Source organism: Sus scrofa, chromosome 3 (assembly GCF_000003025.6).
Source record: "Sus scrofa isolate TJ Tabasco breed Duroc chromosome 3, Sscrofa11.1, whole genome shotgun sequence".
NCBI classification, from domain to species: Eukaryota; Metazoa; Chordata; class Mammalia; order Artiodactyla; family Suidae; genus Sus; species Sus scrofa.
Window position 1 is genome coordinate 61,925,957 of NC_010445.4, and position 13,467 is coordinate 61,939,423.

Consider the following 13,467-nt stretch of genomic DNA (forward strand, 5'->3'; position numbering starts at 1 on the left):
GAGAGAGAGAGAGAGAGAGAGACTGGGTCAATTTGCTGTACAGTAGAAAATTGACAGAACACTGTAAATCAACTACAATGGAAAAATCATTTAAAAAAAGAAAATATATTTAATATGGAATGGCTCTTTTTAATTAGATGAGTACAAAGTCATCAGTCGATTATACTGATAAACTGGAAATAAGTTTCTGAAAAGCCTGGAATTTAGAATATAAGTTTGAACTTTTCTGAGTTACATTAAAACTCATCTTTAATGTTCAGCCACATTAGAATTTGATCAGAATAAATTAATATTGATATCAGCAGAGTGCACCCTAATTCTGAGATAATTCCCTGGTGGATGATGTCCTTTCTTTTTAGAAGTTTCACCTTTTGGAAAGTATTACCTTTTGAGCTATTTAATTTGAAATGAGGATTTTCATTAGGTGGGAGAAAGCTCAGAAATTGAGGCCTTGGAATACATTGTAAATATTTTCTTTACTAATAACTCTATAGCATATATTTTAGTATTAGTATGGAACAATTCAGATCTCTTTCACAATTTTTCTGTCTGTCTGCTGTGATCTGAATGTCTGAAATCCTAAACTTCAAAGTTGATGGTGGGCCTTTGGAAGGAGATAAGCTTGTGACAGTTCTGCTCTCATGATGGAATGGAAGCAGTGCCTTTAAAAAGAGACTCCACAGAGATCCCTTTTCCCTCCTCCCATGTGAAAACACCGCATGAAGATACCTGTCAACCAGCAAGAGGGCTCTCAGCAGAGTATAACCATGCTGGCATCTTGATCTGGGACTTTCCCAACCTCCAGAACTGTGACAAATAAATTTCCATTGCTTATAAGCTACCCATTCTGTGGTATTTTGTTATAGCTCCCTGAATGGGATGAGACATTTCTCTAACCTCTACTACTTCTGGGGATCATAGCTTTGGAAAGGAGATAAAATGAGCCTCACGTTTCAATGATCAAAACGAGTTTGGAAATTAGAGAATCAAAGAGTATTTTTATCTTGAGAGATTTCACCAGAATCTGTTTTAAAAGGCAGCATGGGAATTTAATCATCCTGGAATATAAATGATCCTCTCATTTGATCAATATTCCATGAGTGCTCAGGACTTGATCTTTGGTAGAGTGTTGAGCCTGATGAAGTCTACAACTCCCACTAGTTCAAATATGATACAATTTCATGATTATGTGAGCTAACATTTACTTTTCCCCCTTCTTTTAAATGGGTTGTTAATAACCTTTCAAAAGGCGTTATCTCTTTGTTTAGAAAGAAATCTATATAGTGGCAATTTCCCAGGAAGAGGGAGCTGTAACCTAACGAGAAAGACTTGGTTTTTAGTATTTACAGGTGGCTGGAATATTTGAAGTTCATGGAATGGATTATTTTTCCTCTCCCACATTCAATGATAGATGTTCATAAAACATAAGGGCGAGGAGAGATCTCGGTGTATATGTTTGCTGAAGGGCCCCTAAATAAAGGCTTTCTGTAGGGGAGAGAAATTTTGCATGTCTTTAACAAGAACTTTCAACCTTAACAGGATTGTAAAGCAGAAATCAACTTCTTTTTTTTTTTTTTTTTTTTTTTTTTTTAATTTTCCCACTGTACAGCAAGGGGGTCAGGTTATCCTTACATGTATACATTACAATTACATTTTCTTCCCCCACCCTTTCTTCTGTTGCAACATGAGTATCTAGACATAGTTCTCAATGCTATTCAGCAGGATCTCCTTGTAAATCTATTCTAAGTTGTGTCTGATAAGCCCAAGCTCCCCATCCCTCCCACTCCCTCCCCCTCCCATCAGGCAGCCACAAGTCTCTTCTCCAAGTCCATGATTTTCTTTTCTGAGGAGATGTTCATTTGTGCTGGATATTAGATTCCAGCTATAAGTGATATCATATGGTATTTGTCTTTGTCTTTCTGGCTCATTTCACTCAGGATGAGATTCTCTAGTTCCATCCATGTTGCTGCAAATGGCATTATGTCATCCTTTTTTATGGCTGAGTAGTATTCTATTGTGTATATATACCACCTCTTCTGAATCCAATCATCTGTCGATGGACATTTGGGTTGTTTCCATGTCCTGGCTATTGTGAATAGTGCTGCAATGAACATGCAGGTGCATGTGTCTCTTTTAAGTAGAGTTTTGTCCGGATAGATGCCCAAGAGTGGGATTGCAGGGTCATATGGAAGTTCTATGTATAGATTTCTAAGGTATCTCCAGACTGTTCTCCATAGTGGCTGTACCAGTTTACATTCCCACCAACAGTGCAGGAGGGTTCCCTTTCCTCCACAGCCCCTCCAGCACTTGTTATTTGTGGATTTATTAATGATGGCCATTCTGACTGGTGTGAGGTGGTATCTCATGGTAGTTTTGATTTGCATTTCTCTTATAATCAGCGATGTTGAGCATTTTCTCATGTGTTTGTTGGCCATCTGTATATCTTCTTTGGAGAAACGTCTATTCAGGTCTTTTGCCCATTTTTCCATTGATTGATTGGTTTTTTTGCTGTTGGGTTGTATAAGTTGTTTATATATTCTAGAGATTAAGCCCTTGTCGGTTGCATCATTTGAAACTGTTTTCTCCCATTCAGTAAGTTGTCTTTTTGTTTTCTTTTTGGTTTCCTTTGCTGTGCAAAAGCTTTTCAGTTTGATGAGGTCCCATGGGTTTATTTTTGGTCTAATTTCTATTGCTTTGGGAGACTGACCTGAGAAAATATTCATAATGTTGATGTCAGAGTGTTTTGCCTATGTTTTCTTCTAGGAGTTTGATGGTGTCCTGTCGTATATTTAAGTCTTTCAGCCATTTGGAGTTTATTTTTGTGCATGGTGTGAGGGTGTGTTCTAGTTTCATTGCATTGCATGTTGCTGTCCAGGTTTCCCAGCAATGCTTGCTGAATAGACTTTCTTTTTCCCATTTGATGTTCTTGCCTCCCTTGTCAAAGATTAATTGACCATAGGTGTCAGGGTTTATTTCCGGATTCTCTATCCTGTTCCATTGGTCTGTCTGTCTGTTTTGATACCAGTACCACACTGTGTTGATGACTGTGGCTTTGTAGTATTTCTTGAAGTCTGGGCGAGTTATGCCTCCTGCTTGGTTTTTGTTTCTCAGGATTGCTTTGGCGATTCTGGGTCTTTTGTGGTTCCATATAAATGTTTGGATTGTTTGTTCTAGTTCTGTGAAAAATGTCATGGGTAATTTGATAGGGATTGCATTGAATCTGTAGATTGCTTTGGGTAGGATGGCCATTTTTACAATATTGATTTTCCCAATCCAGGAACATGGAATATCTTTCCATTTCTTTACATCTTCTTTGATTTCTTTGATTAAAGTTTTATAGTTCTCGGCATATAGGTCCTTTACCTCCTTGGTCAGGTATATTCCGAGGTATTTGATTTTGTGAGGTGCAATTTTAAAAGGTATTGTATTTTTGTATTCCTTTTCTAATGTTTCATTGCTGGTATACAGAAATGCAACTGACTTCTGAATGTTAATCTTATATCCTGCCACTTTGCTGAATTTATGAATCAGTTCAAGGAGTTTTGGGGTTGAGTCCTTAGGGTTTTCTAGGTATAGTATCATGTCATCTGCATACAGTGACAGTTTGATCTCTTCTCTTCCTATATGGATGCCTTTTATTTCTTTTGTTTGTCTAATTGCTGTGGCTAGGACTTCCAAAACGATGTTGAAGAGCAGTGGTGAGAGTGGGCATCCCTGTCTTGTCCCAGATTTGAGTGAGAAGGCTTTCAGTTTTTCCCCATTGAGGATTATATTTGCTGTGGGTTTCTCATAAATGGCTTTGATTATATTCAGGAATGTTCCCTCTATACCCACTTTGGTGAGGGTCTTGATCATGAATGGATGTTGGACTTTGTCAAATGCTTTTTCTGCATCTATTGAGACGATCATATGATTTTTGACTTTTTTTTGTTAATGTGGTGTATGATGCTGATTGATTTGCGTATGTTGAACCATCCTTGTGAACCTGGGATGACCCCAACCTGGTCATGGTGTATAATGTTTTTGGTATGTTGTTGGATTCGGTTGGCTAAGATTTTGTTGAGAATTTTTGCATCTATATTCATCAATGATATTGGGCGATAGTTTTCTTTTTTGGTGGTATCTCTGTCTGGTTTTGGAATGAGGGTGATGGTGGCCTCATAGAATGTCTTTGGGAGTCTTCCTTCTTCTTCAACCTTTTGAAAGAGTTTAAGGAGGATGGGCACCAATTCCTCTTTATATGTTTGATAAAATTCACCTGTGAAGCCATCTGGTCCTGGACTTTTATTTGTAGGGAGTGATTTTATGACCTCTTCAATTTCATTTCTAGTGATTGGTCTGTTCAGTTGGTCTGTTTCTGCTTGATTGAGTTTTGGCAGGCTGTAAGATTCTAGAAAATTGTCCATTTCTTCCAGATTGTCAAACTTGTTGCCATACAGTTGTTCATAGTATTCTCTTATGGTTTTTTGTATTTCTGCTGTATCTGTTGTGATTTCTCCTTTTCCATTTATAATTTTGGCTATTTGGGTTCTTTCTCTCCTCTTTTTTAGTGAGTCTGGCCAGGGGTTTGTCAATTTTGTTCACCTTTCCAAGAACCAGCTCTTGGTTTTATTAATTTTCTCTATTGTTTTTTGAGTCTCTATTTTATTGATTTCTTCTTTGATCTTTATAATTTCCTTCCTTCTACTGACTTTAGGACTTTTTTGTTCTTCTTTTTCTAATTCATTTAGGTGGAGGGTTAAGTTGTCAATTTGGGATCTTTCTTCTTTTTTGAGAAAGGCCTGGATTGCTATAAATTTCCCTCTGAGCACTGCTTTCGCAGCATCCCATAGATTTTGAGAGGTTGTGTCTTCATTATCATTTGTTTCAAGGTAGTTTTTAATTTCCTTCTTGATTTCCTCATTGACCCATTGGTTTTTTAGTAGCATGTTGTTTAGTCTCCATGTAGTAGGTTTTTTCTCTTTCCTTTTCCCATGGTTGGTTCCTAATTTCATGGCATTGTGGTCAGAGAAGATACTTGAGATAATTTCTATGCTCCTAAATTTATTGACGTTAGCTTTGTGTCCCAATATGTGGTCGATTCTTGAGAATGTTACATGAGCATTTGAGAAGAATGTGTATTCTGACTTTTTGGATGTAGTGTCCTGAAGATATCAATGAAGTCTAACTTTGCTATTGTTTCCTTTAGGATCTCTGTTGCTTTATTGGTTTTCTGTCTAGAGGATCTGTCCATTGATGTGAGGGGGGTATTAAGGTCTCCTACTATAATTGTATTCTCATCTATATCTCCCTTTATGTCTGTTAATATTTGTTGTATGTATCTGGGTGCTCCTATATTTGGGGCATATATGTTGATGATAGTAACATCCTCTCCTTGGATGGATCCCTTAATCATTAAATAGTGTCCTTCTTTGTCTTTCTTTATGTCTTTTGTTTTAAAGTCTATTTTGTCTGATATGAGCGTTGCGACTCCTGCTTTTCTGTCTTGTCTATTGGTGTGAAATATTTTTCCCCACCCTTTCACTTTCAATCTATATGTATCTTTTGTCCTAAGGTGAGTTTCTTGTAGGCAGCATATTGAAGGTTTTTGCCTTTTTATCCACTCAGCCACTCTGTGTCTTTTGATTGGGGCATTCAGCCCATTGACATATAAGGTGATAATTGATAGATGATTATTTATTGCCATTTGAACCTCGTGTTCCAGTTGATTCTATGGTTCTCCGTTCTTCCTTTCTTTTTCTTTCCTTTTTTTCTTTCTTTTTTTTTTTTTTTTTTGGTTGGAGGGTCTCCTGTTGTTATCTGCTTGAGCGTATTTTTTTTTTTCATTTTTTGCAAATGCAATATTTGGTTTTGGCTTGTGGTTGCCCTGTTTTTTAAGTATGCTAACCCCTTCCCATAATTGTGTGTTTTAGCCTGATGGTCCTGTAAGTTCAAATACTTCATTACTATATTAAAATTAAGAAGAGAGACATACATACAAACAAACAAAAAGGGTTATTTACCTCTTAACATCCCTTGCCCACATTTTATGGTTTTCATGACTCTTTTTTATTTTTTTCTTTTTAATTTTATTTTGTTTGAAGCATGTTCATGATTAAATCTGTATGCTGGCTTATTTGAGTGACTGCTCTCTGATTGCAGTTTCCTCAGTCCTAATTCTTCCTCTTCTTCTTCTTCCTTTTTTTTTTTTTTTCTTTTCTTTTTTCTTCCCTTTCCTTCCTTTCTTTTTGGTTTAGAGAAGCCCTTTCACTATTTCCTTTAACCTGGGTTTTGTGTTGCAGTATTCTTTAAGTTTTTGTTTGTTGGAAAAAAATTTTATGTCCCCTTCTATTTTAAATGATATTCTTGCTGGATAGAGTATTCTAGGTTGCATATTTTTTCCTTTGAGCACTTTAAATATCTCTTGCCATTCCCTCCTGGCCTGTACTGTTTCTGTAGAGAAGTCAGCTGATATTCTTATGGCGGTTCCCTTGTAGGTAACATTCTGGTTTTCTCTTGCTGCCTTTAGGATCCTCTCTTTATCACTAACTTTTGCCATTTTTATTATGATGTGTCTTGGTGTGGGTCTGTTTGGGCTCAGTTTGTTTGGGGCCCTCTGTGCTTCTCGTATCTTGAATCCAGTATCCTTTAGATTTGGGAAGTTTCCAGCGATAATTTCTTCAAATATATTTTCCATTCCCTTATCTTTTTCTACTCCTTCTGGAATTCCTATTATGCGTAGATTGGCCCGCTTTATATTATCCCATAGGTCTCTTATATTGCTTTCCAGTTTTTTGATTCGGTTTTCTGTCTGTTGACCGGATTGAGTGATTTCCATTATTCTATCTTCCATATCACTGATTCGTTCTTCTGCATTATTCATTCTGATTTTTACTGCCCCTAGTTCAGTTTGCATCTCTGCAAATGAATGTTCTAGTTTTTCTTGGCTCCTCCTTATATTTTCTAGTTCCTTTCTGAGGGTATCTGCATTACTGTTCATATCTTCTCTTAATTCCTTCAGTATTTTCACTATTTCTCTTTTGAACTCCAGGTCTGTCTGACTGCAGAGATCTGTTTCATTGTTGACTGTTTTAGGTGAGTTCTCCTGTTGGTTTGACTGGGGGTGGTTTCTCAGCTTCTTCATCTTGCTTGTTGTTTTCTTTCTCCTGAGTTAGTTGTACTCTCTGTGATCGGGCAGTGTTTGCCTTGTCACTGCCGTGGAATATTTCCTGAGGGCTGGCGTTGTTGGTCAATCTTTTTTGAGGCAGTGTGGCTTTTTTGGAGTGTTGATGGGGCTAACAGTGTTTCTTTGAAGCAAAGGAGGGCTTCCTGAGGGCAGACAGGACTGGGAGGTCCACCCCACGATGGTAGCAGATTTCACTTGGTCATGCAGAGCTTGCTCTGGTGTTTTTAGGCTGTGGGGTTCTTGCAGGGGGTTGGCGGTGTTGGGCAGCTGCTCTTCAGGGGTGCAGCACCCCCTGGGGGCTGGAGCAGCTATCTGGGTCACTGAGAACCTAAGAGGCTCTTCCCTAGGGCAGCCCAACTCAGAAGGACGGCCTGAGAATGTAGGCAGATCTTTTCACAGTCTGGCCGAGCTTGTTGCAGGTTTTCTGGGCTACAGGGGCTCTTCCAGGGGGCTGGTGGTGCTGAGCAGCTATTCCGCAGGAGTGGGGCACCCCCTGGGGGCTTGGGCGAGTAGCAGGGCTGTTGGAAACCCATGAGGCTCCTCCCCAGGGCAGCCCGACTCAGAAAAACCGTCAGAGATCTTTTCCCGACTCGGCCAGGCTTGTTGCAGCTTTTCTGGGCTGCAGGGGGTCCTGCCTGGAGCTGGCAGTCCTATGCTGCTGGTCCACTAGGTCTCAGCACCCCCTGGGGGCTTGGGCGGGTAGCAGGGCCGTTGGAGACCCAAGAGGCTCCTCCCTGGGGCAGCCCAACTCGGAACAACCATCTGAGATCTTTTCCCGACTCGGCCAGGCTTGTTGCAGCTTTTCTGGGCTGCAGGGGGTCCTGCCTGGAGGTGGCAGTCCTATGCAGCTGGTCCTCTAGGTCTCAGCACCCCCTGGGTGCTTGGGCGGGTAGCAGGGCCATTGGAGACCCAAGAGGCTCCTCCCCGGGACAGCCGGACTCAGAAAAACCGTCCGAGAATTAGGCAGATCTATTCACTGCCTGGCTAGGCTTGTTCTAGCTTTTCTGGTCTGCAGGCTTTTTCTCGGGGGCTGGTGGTGTTTGGTGCTGCTCTGTGGAAGTGTAGCCCCTCCAAAGGGCAAGCAGGCCTGTTCAGGGAGAGCCCCTGCGGTGGTAGGCTTCAGGCAATTGTTGAGGCCAGCCCTCCTGGATGGCAGGCAGCCCCAGGTTCGGCGAGAGCATAGGGGGTGGTGGGGGTGGGGGGAGGGAATGCACTAGGAAGCACAGCTTTCTGCTAGCTAGCGGGCCTGTAAGCTTGCTGTGGCGTGGGGGGTATTCTATGGGGACCCATCCCTTCTTCTCTCCCCTCCCCAGCATGGGCACAGACCAGGCTCTTCTCCCAGGTTCCCTCTGATGCGGCTTTCCACTTCCCCGCCCCTAGAGTATTGTTCCCTTCCTCTGCGACAGCTTTGTTTTCTAGTCTCCCAGGCAGTCTCTGCCCCATCAAATGGTTTCTAGACCTCTCAAGCAGTTTCCGCTCCGCCCCACCCCCCCAGCCTGGGGACTAACCTCCTGGGCTGAGGTCTCGGTGCACAGCCCCCACCCAGGCATCCCCCGTCCCTTTCTCGGGGACTAAACTTTGGAGGCGAGGTCTCGGTGCCTAGCCCCCACCCAGGCTTCCCCCAGCCTTTTCTCGGGGACTAACCTTGGAGGTGAGGTCTCGGTGCCTAGCCCCCACCCAGGCTTCCCCCAGCCCTTTCTCGGGGACTAACCTCTGGAGCCGAGGTCTCGGTGCCCAGCCCCCACCCAGGCGTCTCAATTTTTGGTGACTGTGCCTGTAGTTCAGATGGTCTGTTGGGTTCTTGATCGGTTTTTCCGTATTCCAACTTACTGCTACACTCTTCTCTGCATCTGGAGATTTCTCCGGTTTGCTTGATCTTTCCCCCGGTAGGTGACTTTCCAGGGTGCGGGATCCCTTTCTCCTCGCAGTTCCCTTTCGGGAGCGCCCGTCCCGCTCGGATTCACCTTCTCTCACTCTCCTCTTTTCTCCCGTTCTGCCCAATAATGTCACGAACTTCTTGCCGTTATTGGAGTTTAGGTTCCTCTGCCAGCGATTGGTTGCTGTTTTGTGCGAGTCATTTATTCTGTAGATGTGCTTTTTTTGTTGTGTTTGTGGGAGAGGGCGAGCGTGTCTTCCTACTCCTCCGCCATCTTGTTCTCTCTCCTCAGAAATCAACTTCTTATATGCCATTGAACCTGTCTGTGTGAGCATGGAACTCTTATATTTATAAGGAATTGATGCATTTTTTTTCCTAGGAAATATTTTAGAATTTATGTATTCTGACCTATTAATATGCATATCATTTAGAACAAGAAAATTTATAGCAATAGCTCTACCCAAACTAGACAGATGATGCTCAACACGTTCTTTTCCATCTTTTACAAAATTTGTACACCTCTAAAGTAGGGATAAGACTATGTGCCTTTTCAGATTGTTTCAAGCATGATCTCAGATAATCATATAAACATATACTGGAAATACATAAGAAGTTAAGAAAATTGCTACTCTTCAAATAAATCCAATGATTGCCATTTCATTTATTTATTTTGTTGATTCCTATAAAATCATTGTTCTTATATTCAATAAAGTGGATAGTCTAGGTTCAAAATATATAATTTAATTGTCATTGTATATAATAAACTATATTGTTTCAATAAACATAATTAAATATTTAAATGTTTTCTCTCAATTTGCCTAGTATAAAAATGCAGAAAAGTTGGAAATAATATAAAGCCATCACCTATATAATAGTCATTTATTAAGCAGTTAGAAAGGCCAGATAATTTACCTCTTTCACATAGTTTTTTTTTACTTAATCTTCATAATAAGGATATGAGGAAGGTATTAATTGTTAGTCCCATTTTAGAGAGAAAGAAATACTTAGAAATTTACCTATCCAAAGACACACAGCAAGTTCAGAATTGACACAGTAAAAAATGACTCTGACTCTGTATCAGCAATAACAAAGTATTAAAAATAGAAAGAGATACTGAGTCATAAGTGTGGTAGTGCACTATATTGGACGGGGGAGCAACATATTAGTCACCCAACCTGCTATCTGTACCACTTAATAGATTCTCAAAAGTGTTTTGAATAAATTTATAATGCTAAATGCATGAAAGGGTATGGGGCCTGGAAGACAATTTAGCATCTGTGTGGCCTGTAAGATTATCTTTTTAATTACATGCCAACTCTCCCAACTGTCACTCTCTTCTTTCTCTCTCTCTCTATATATATCAAATTATCCAACAAAGTCTTGAGTCATTCTGTGTCATTTGAACTTGAAGAATATTATATAATAGCACACACACACAAACACAAAAGGAGATTAAATGAGTGATTTCATACCAGGAGGAATAATCAGCATGAGAGACCTAGATTTAAATATTTCATTCTTTTTGTCTAAGGAGGTAGATTTTGAGCAAATAAATTAAATATTATGATGTTCAAAGAGCTCTCCTGCAACTAAAATGTTTCATTTTGCCTTTGATTACTCATGATGACAGAAAGATATATTACCTTGAAAGACAGAATATTCAACAATGTAATAATCTGGGAGAAGTTTACCTTTGTAAGTTTCAGACTATACTTTAATCATTAAATTGTCCTGAATATATACAATCCATCAGCACAGTTAAAACTATTATCACCTTGTGTAAGAACAAATCTTGAGGCATCACACTTCCTGATTTAAAATTATATTACAAAGTTACAGTAATGAAAACAGTATGGTACTGGCAAAAACAAAACCCCAAAGACATTAGACCAATGGAACAGACTATACAGCTAGGCATAATGCACACATAAAGTGCAAGTCAATTAATATTTGACAAAGGCAACAATAATACACACTGGGAAAAAGACATTCTCTTCAGTAAATGGTGTTGGAAAAACTAGATTGCCACATGAAGAATGACAATGAATCTATCTTACACCAAACACAAAAATGTACTCACAGACTTACACAGAAGTTACTTAAATTTCTCCCAGATTATTACATTGTTGTGCATTTTGTCTTTCAAAGCGATAAATTTTTCTGTCACTATGAGTGTGTGATCAGAGGTAAAATTAAATCTTTTAGTTACAGGATATCTGTTTGGACAACATAACATTTAAAGTACATCCCTAATCAATGATTTAATACTTTTAATTCTGATTCAGTGATACACTATATGCTTACCTCAAACTCTGATATCATTAGCATCTCAGATGGAAGATGCTGTCATGAGGGGATGAGATGAAACTTTTCATCAACATAGAATTTCAACTTACAGATTATATTGAAGAAAGGGTGAAATAGAGTCATGAAAATGTTAGTGTTTTCATTTTCAAGTAACTCTAGTAAGACATTTTAGTATTAACTGTCAAATATGGTGACAGAATTATAGACAAATATACATGTAAATATGATTATTCATCATTTTTTTGCATTTTATAATATCTAAAGTAAAATAAATCTCAGTACTCCTTGCCTGCACAAATAAGGAAATGAAAATCTTTATTAAATTCTGTAATTTTCTTGTGCTGTAAAACTATTTTATATATATGTATATATATAGAGAGAGAGAGAACACTCAAACTGTTCTTCTTGATGCTATTGTAAAATTGAGTTTATTTTAATAGTTTTATATGGAAATCCTATTTTTACAGCTTTATATGTGACTTTAGTTAAAACTTTGCCATAAGATTTATGCTATTTTTTAATTTATTTTGGCCTTATTGGCAGCATGCAGAAATTCCTGGGCAAAGGAATGAACTCACGCCACATTGTGACCTGTGCCATATCTGTGGCAAACGCAGATCCTTACAGATCCTTAACCCACTGCACCTCATGGGAACTTCCTGCCATAAGACTTATTAATGCCCTTTGATTATACACCTAAAATTAATTTTGATCAGTTACAGTCTCCTAAAGTGTCTATTGAAAGTTCAAACTTATTAGAATAAGAAGAGTATATAGTTTTTCCTAGTTATCTTATTATCTGTGTTTTACTTCATTATCACAGTTAGCTCTTTAGTTTTATCTAGTCATCTTATTATCTATGTTTTTATCACAGCTAGATTTTTTGTTTCCTCTGGTTATCTTATTATCTGTGTTTTAATTTATTACCACAGCTAGCCTTTGAATGTAGTCATTATAACTACTATGTTTTCCTTCATAATTTCTAAAATTAAGATACATTTACATATATTTGCTTTCTCCTTTTTGCAAACATGGGGTTGAAGTGATTCTGAAAAGGGTACATACTGTATGATTCTAAACATATGACATTCTAGAAAAGAGTTTCTATGGAGACACTAGAAGTATCAGTGGTTGCCAGGGGTTGAGGAGGAGAATATACAGATCATAGAGGATTTTCAGGCAGTGAAAATAATGTATGATATGATAATGGTGGATACATGTCATTATGTGTACAAACCCATAGAGTGTACAACTCCAAGAATGAACTCTAACATAAATTATGGACTTTGGGTGATACTGATATGGCAATACAGGTTGATCAAGTATTACAAATGTACCCCTCAGGTTGGGCATGTTGATAAGAGGGGAGGTTAAGCATGAGTGGTGTTAGGTGGTACATGAGAAATTTCTGTACCTTCCTCTCAATTTTGCTTTGAGCCTAAAACTGCTCTGAAAGAAAAATAAAGTCTTTAAAAATTGTGTTAAAATTGTATTTTCATTTTTTTTTCTTTTTATGGCTGCCCCCATGGTAAATGGAAGTTCCCAGGCTAGGAGTTGAATCTGAGCCGCTGCTGCAGGCCTACACCATAGCCACAGTGATGCTGGATCTGAGCTGCATCTGCGAACTAAACCTCAGCTTGTGGCAACCCCAGATCCTTAACCCACTGAGTGAGGCCAGTGATCAAACATCATTCTCACAGACCCTATGGCAAGTTCTTAACTTGCTGAGCCACAATGGGGACTCCTGTAATTTCATTTTTAATAAAGGCATGTACTGTTACATATTTGCCTCTAAATATGACATCTGTAAGATTTCATATTTTCAATGGATAATTTTATTATTTTAATAATTTTCAATTATAGTTTGTAATTATCTTACTCATGGGTTTTAATGAGTTTTTTAAATTAACATTTATAAAGCATTATGATTGTTGTTTACGTTTTACTATTGATTTGAGTATTGCATAGTGTGTTCAGAGATTGTGATGTACATAACTGAATTTTTTTGTCCATGGCCTAACACAATCACATTTAGGAAAGGTTGCAATGGATCAAAACTATTAAACACACATGTGGGAGAAGAGAGTAACATAAAAAAATACACCCATTTCCTACCTTT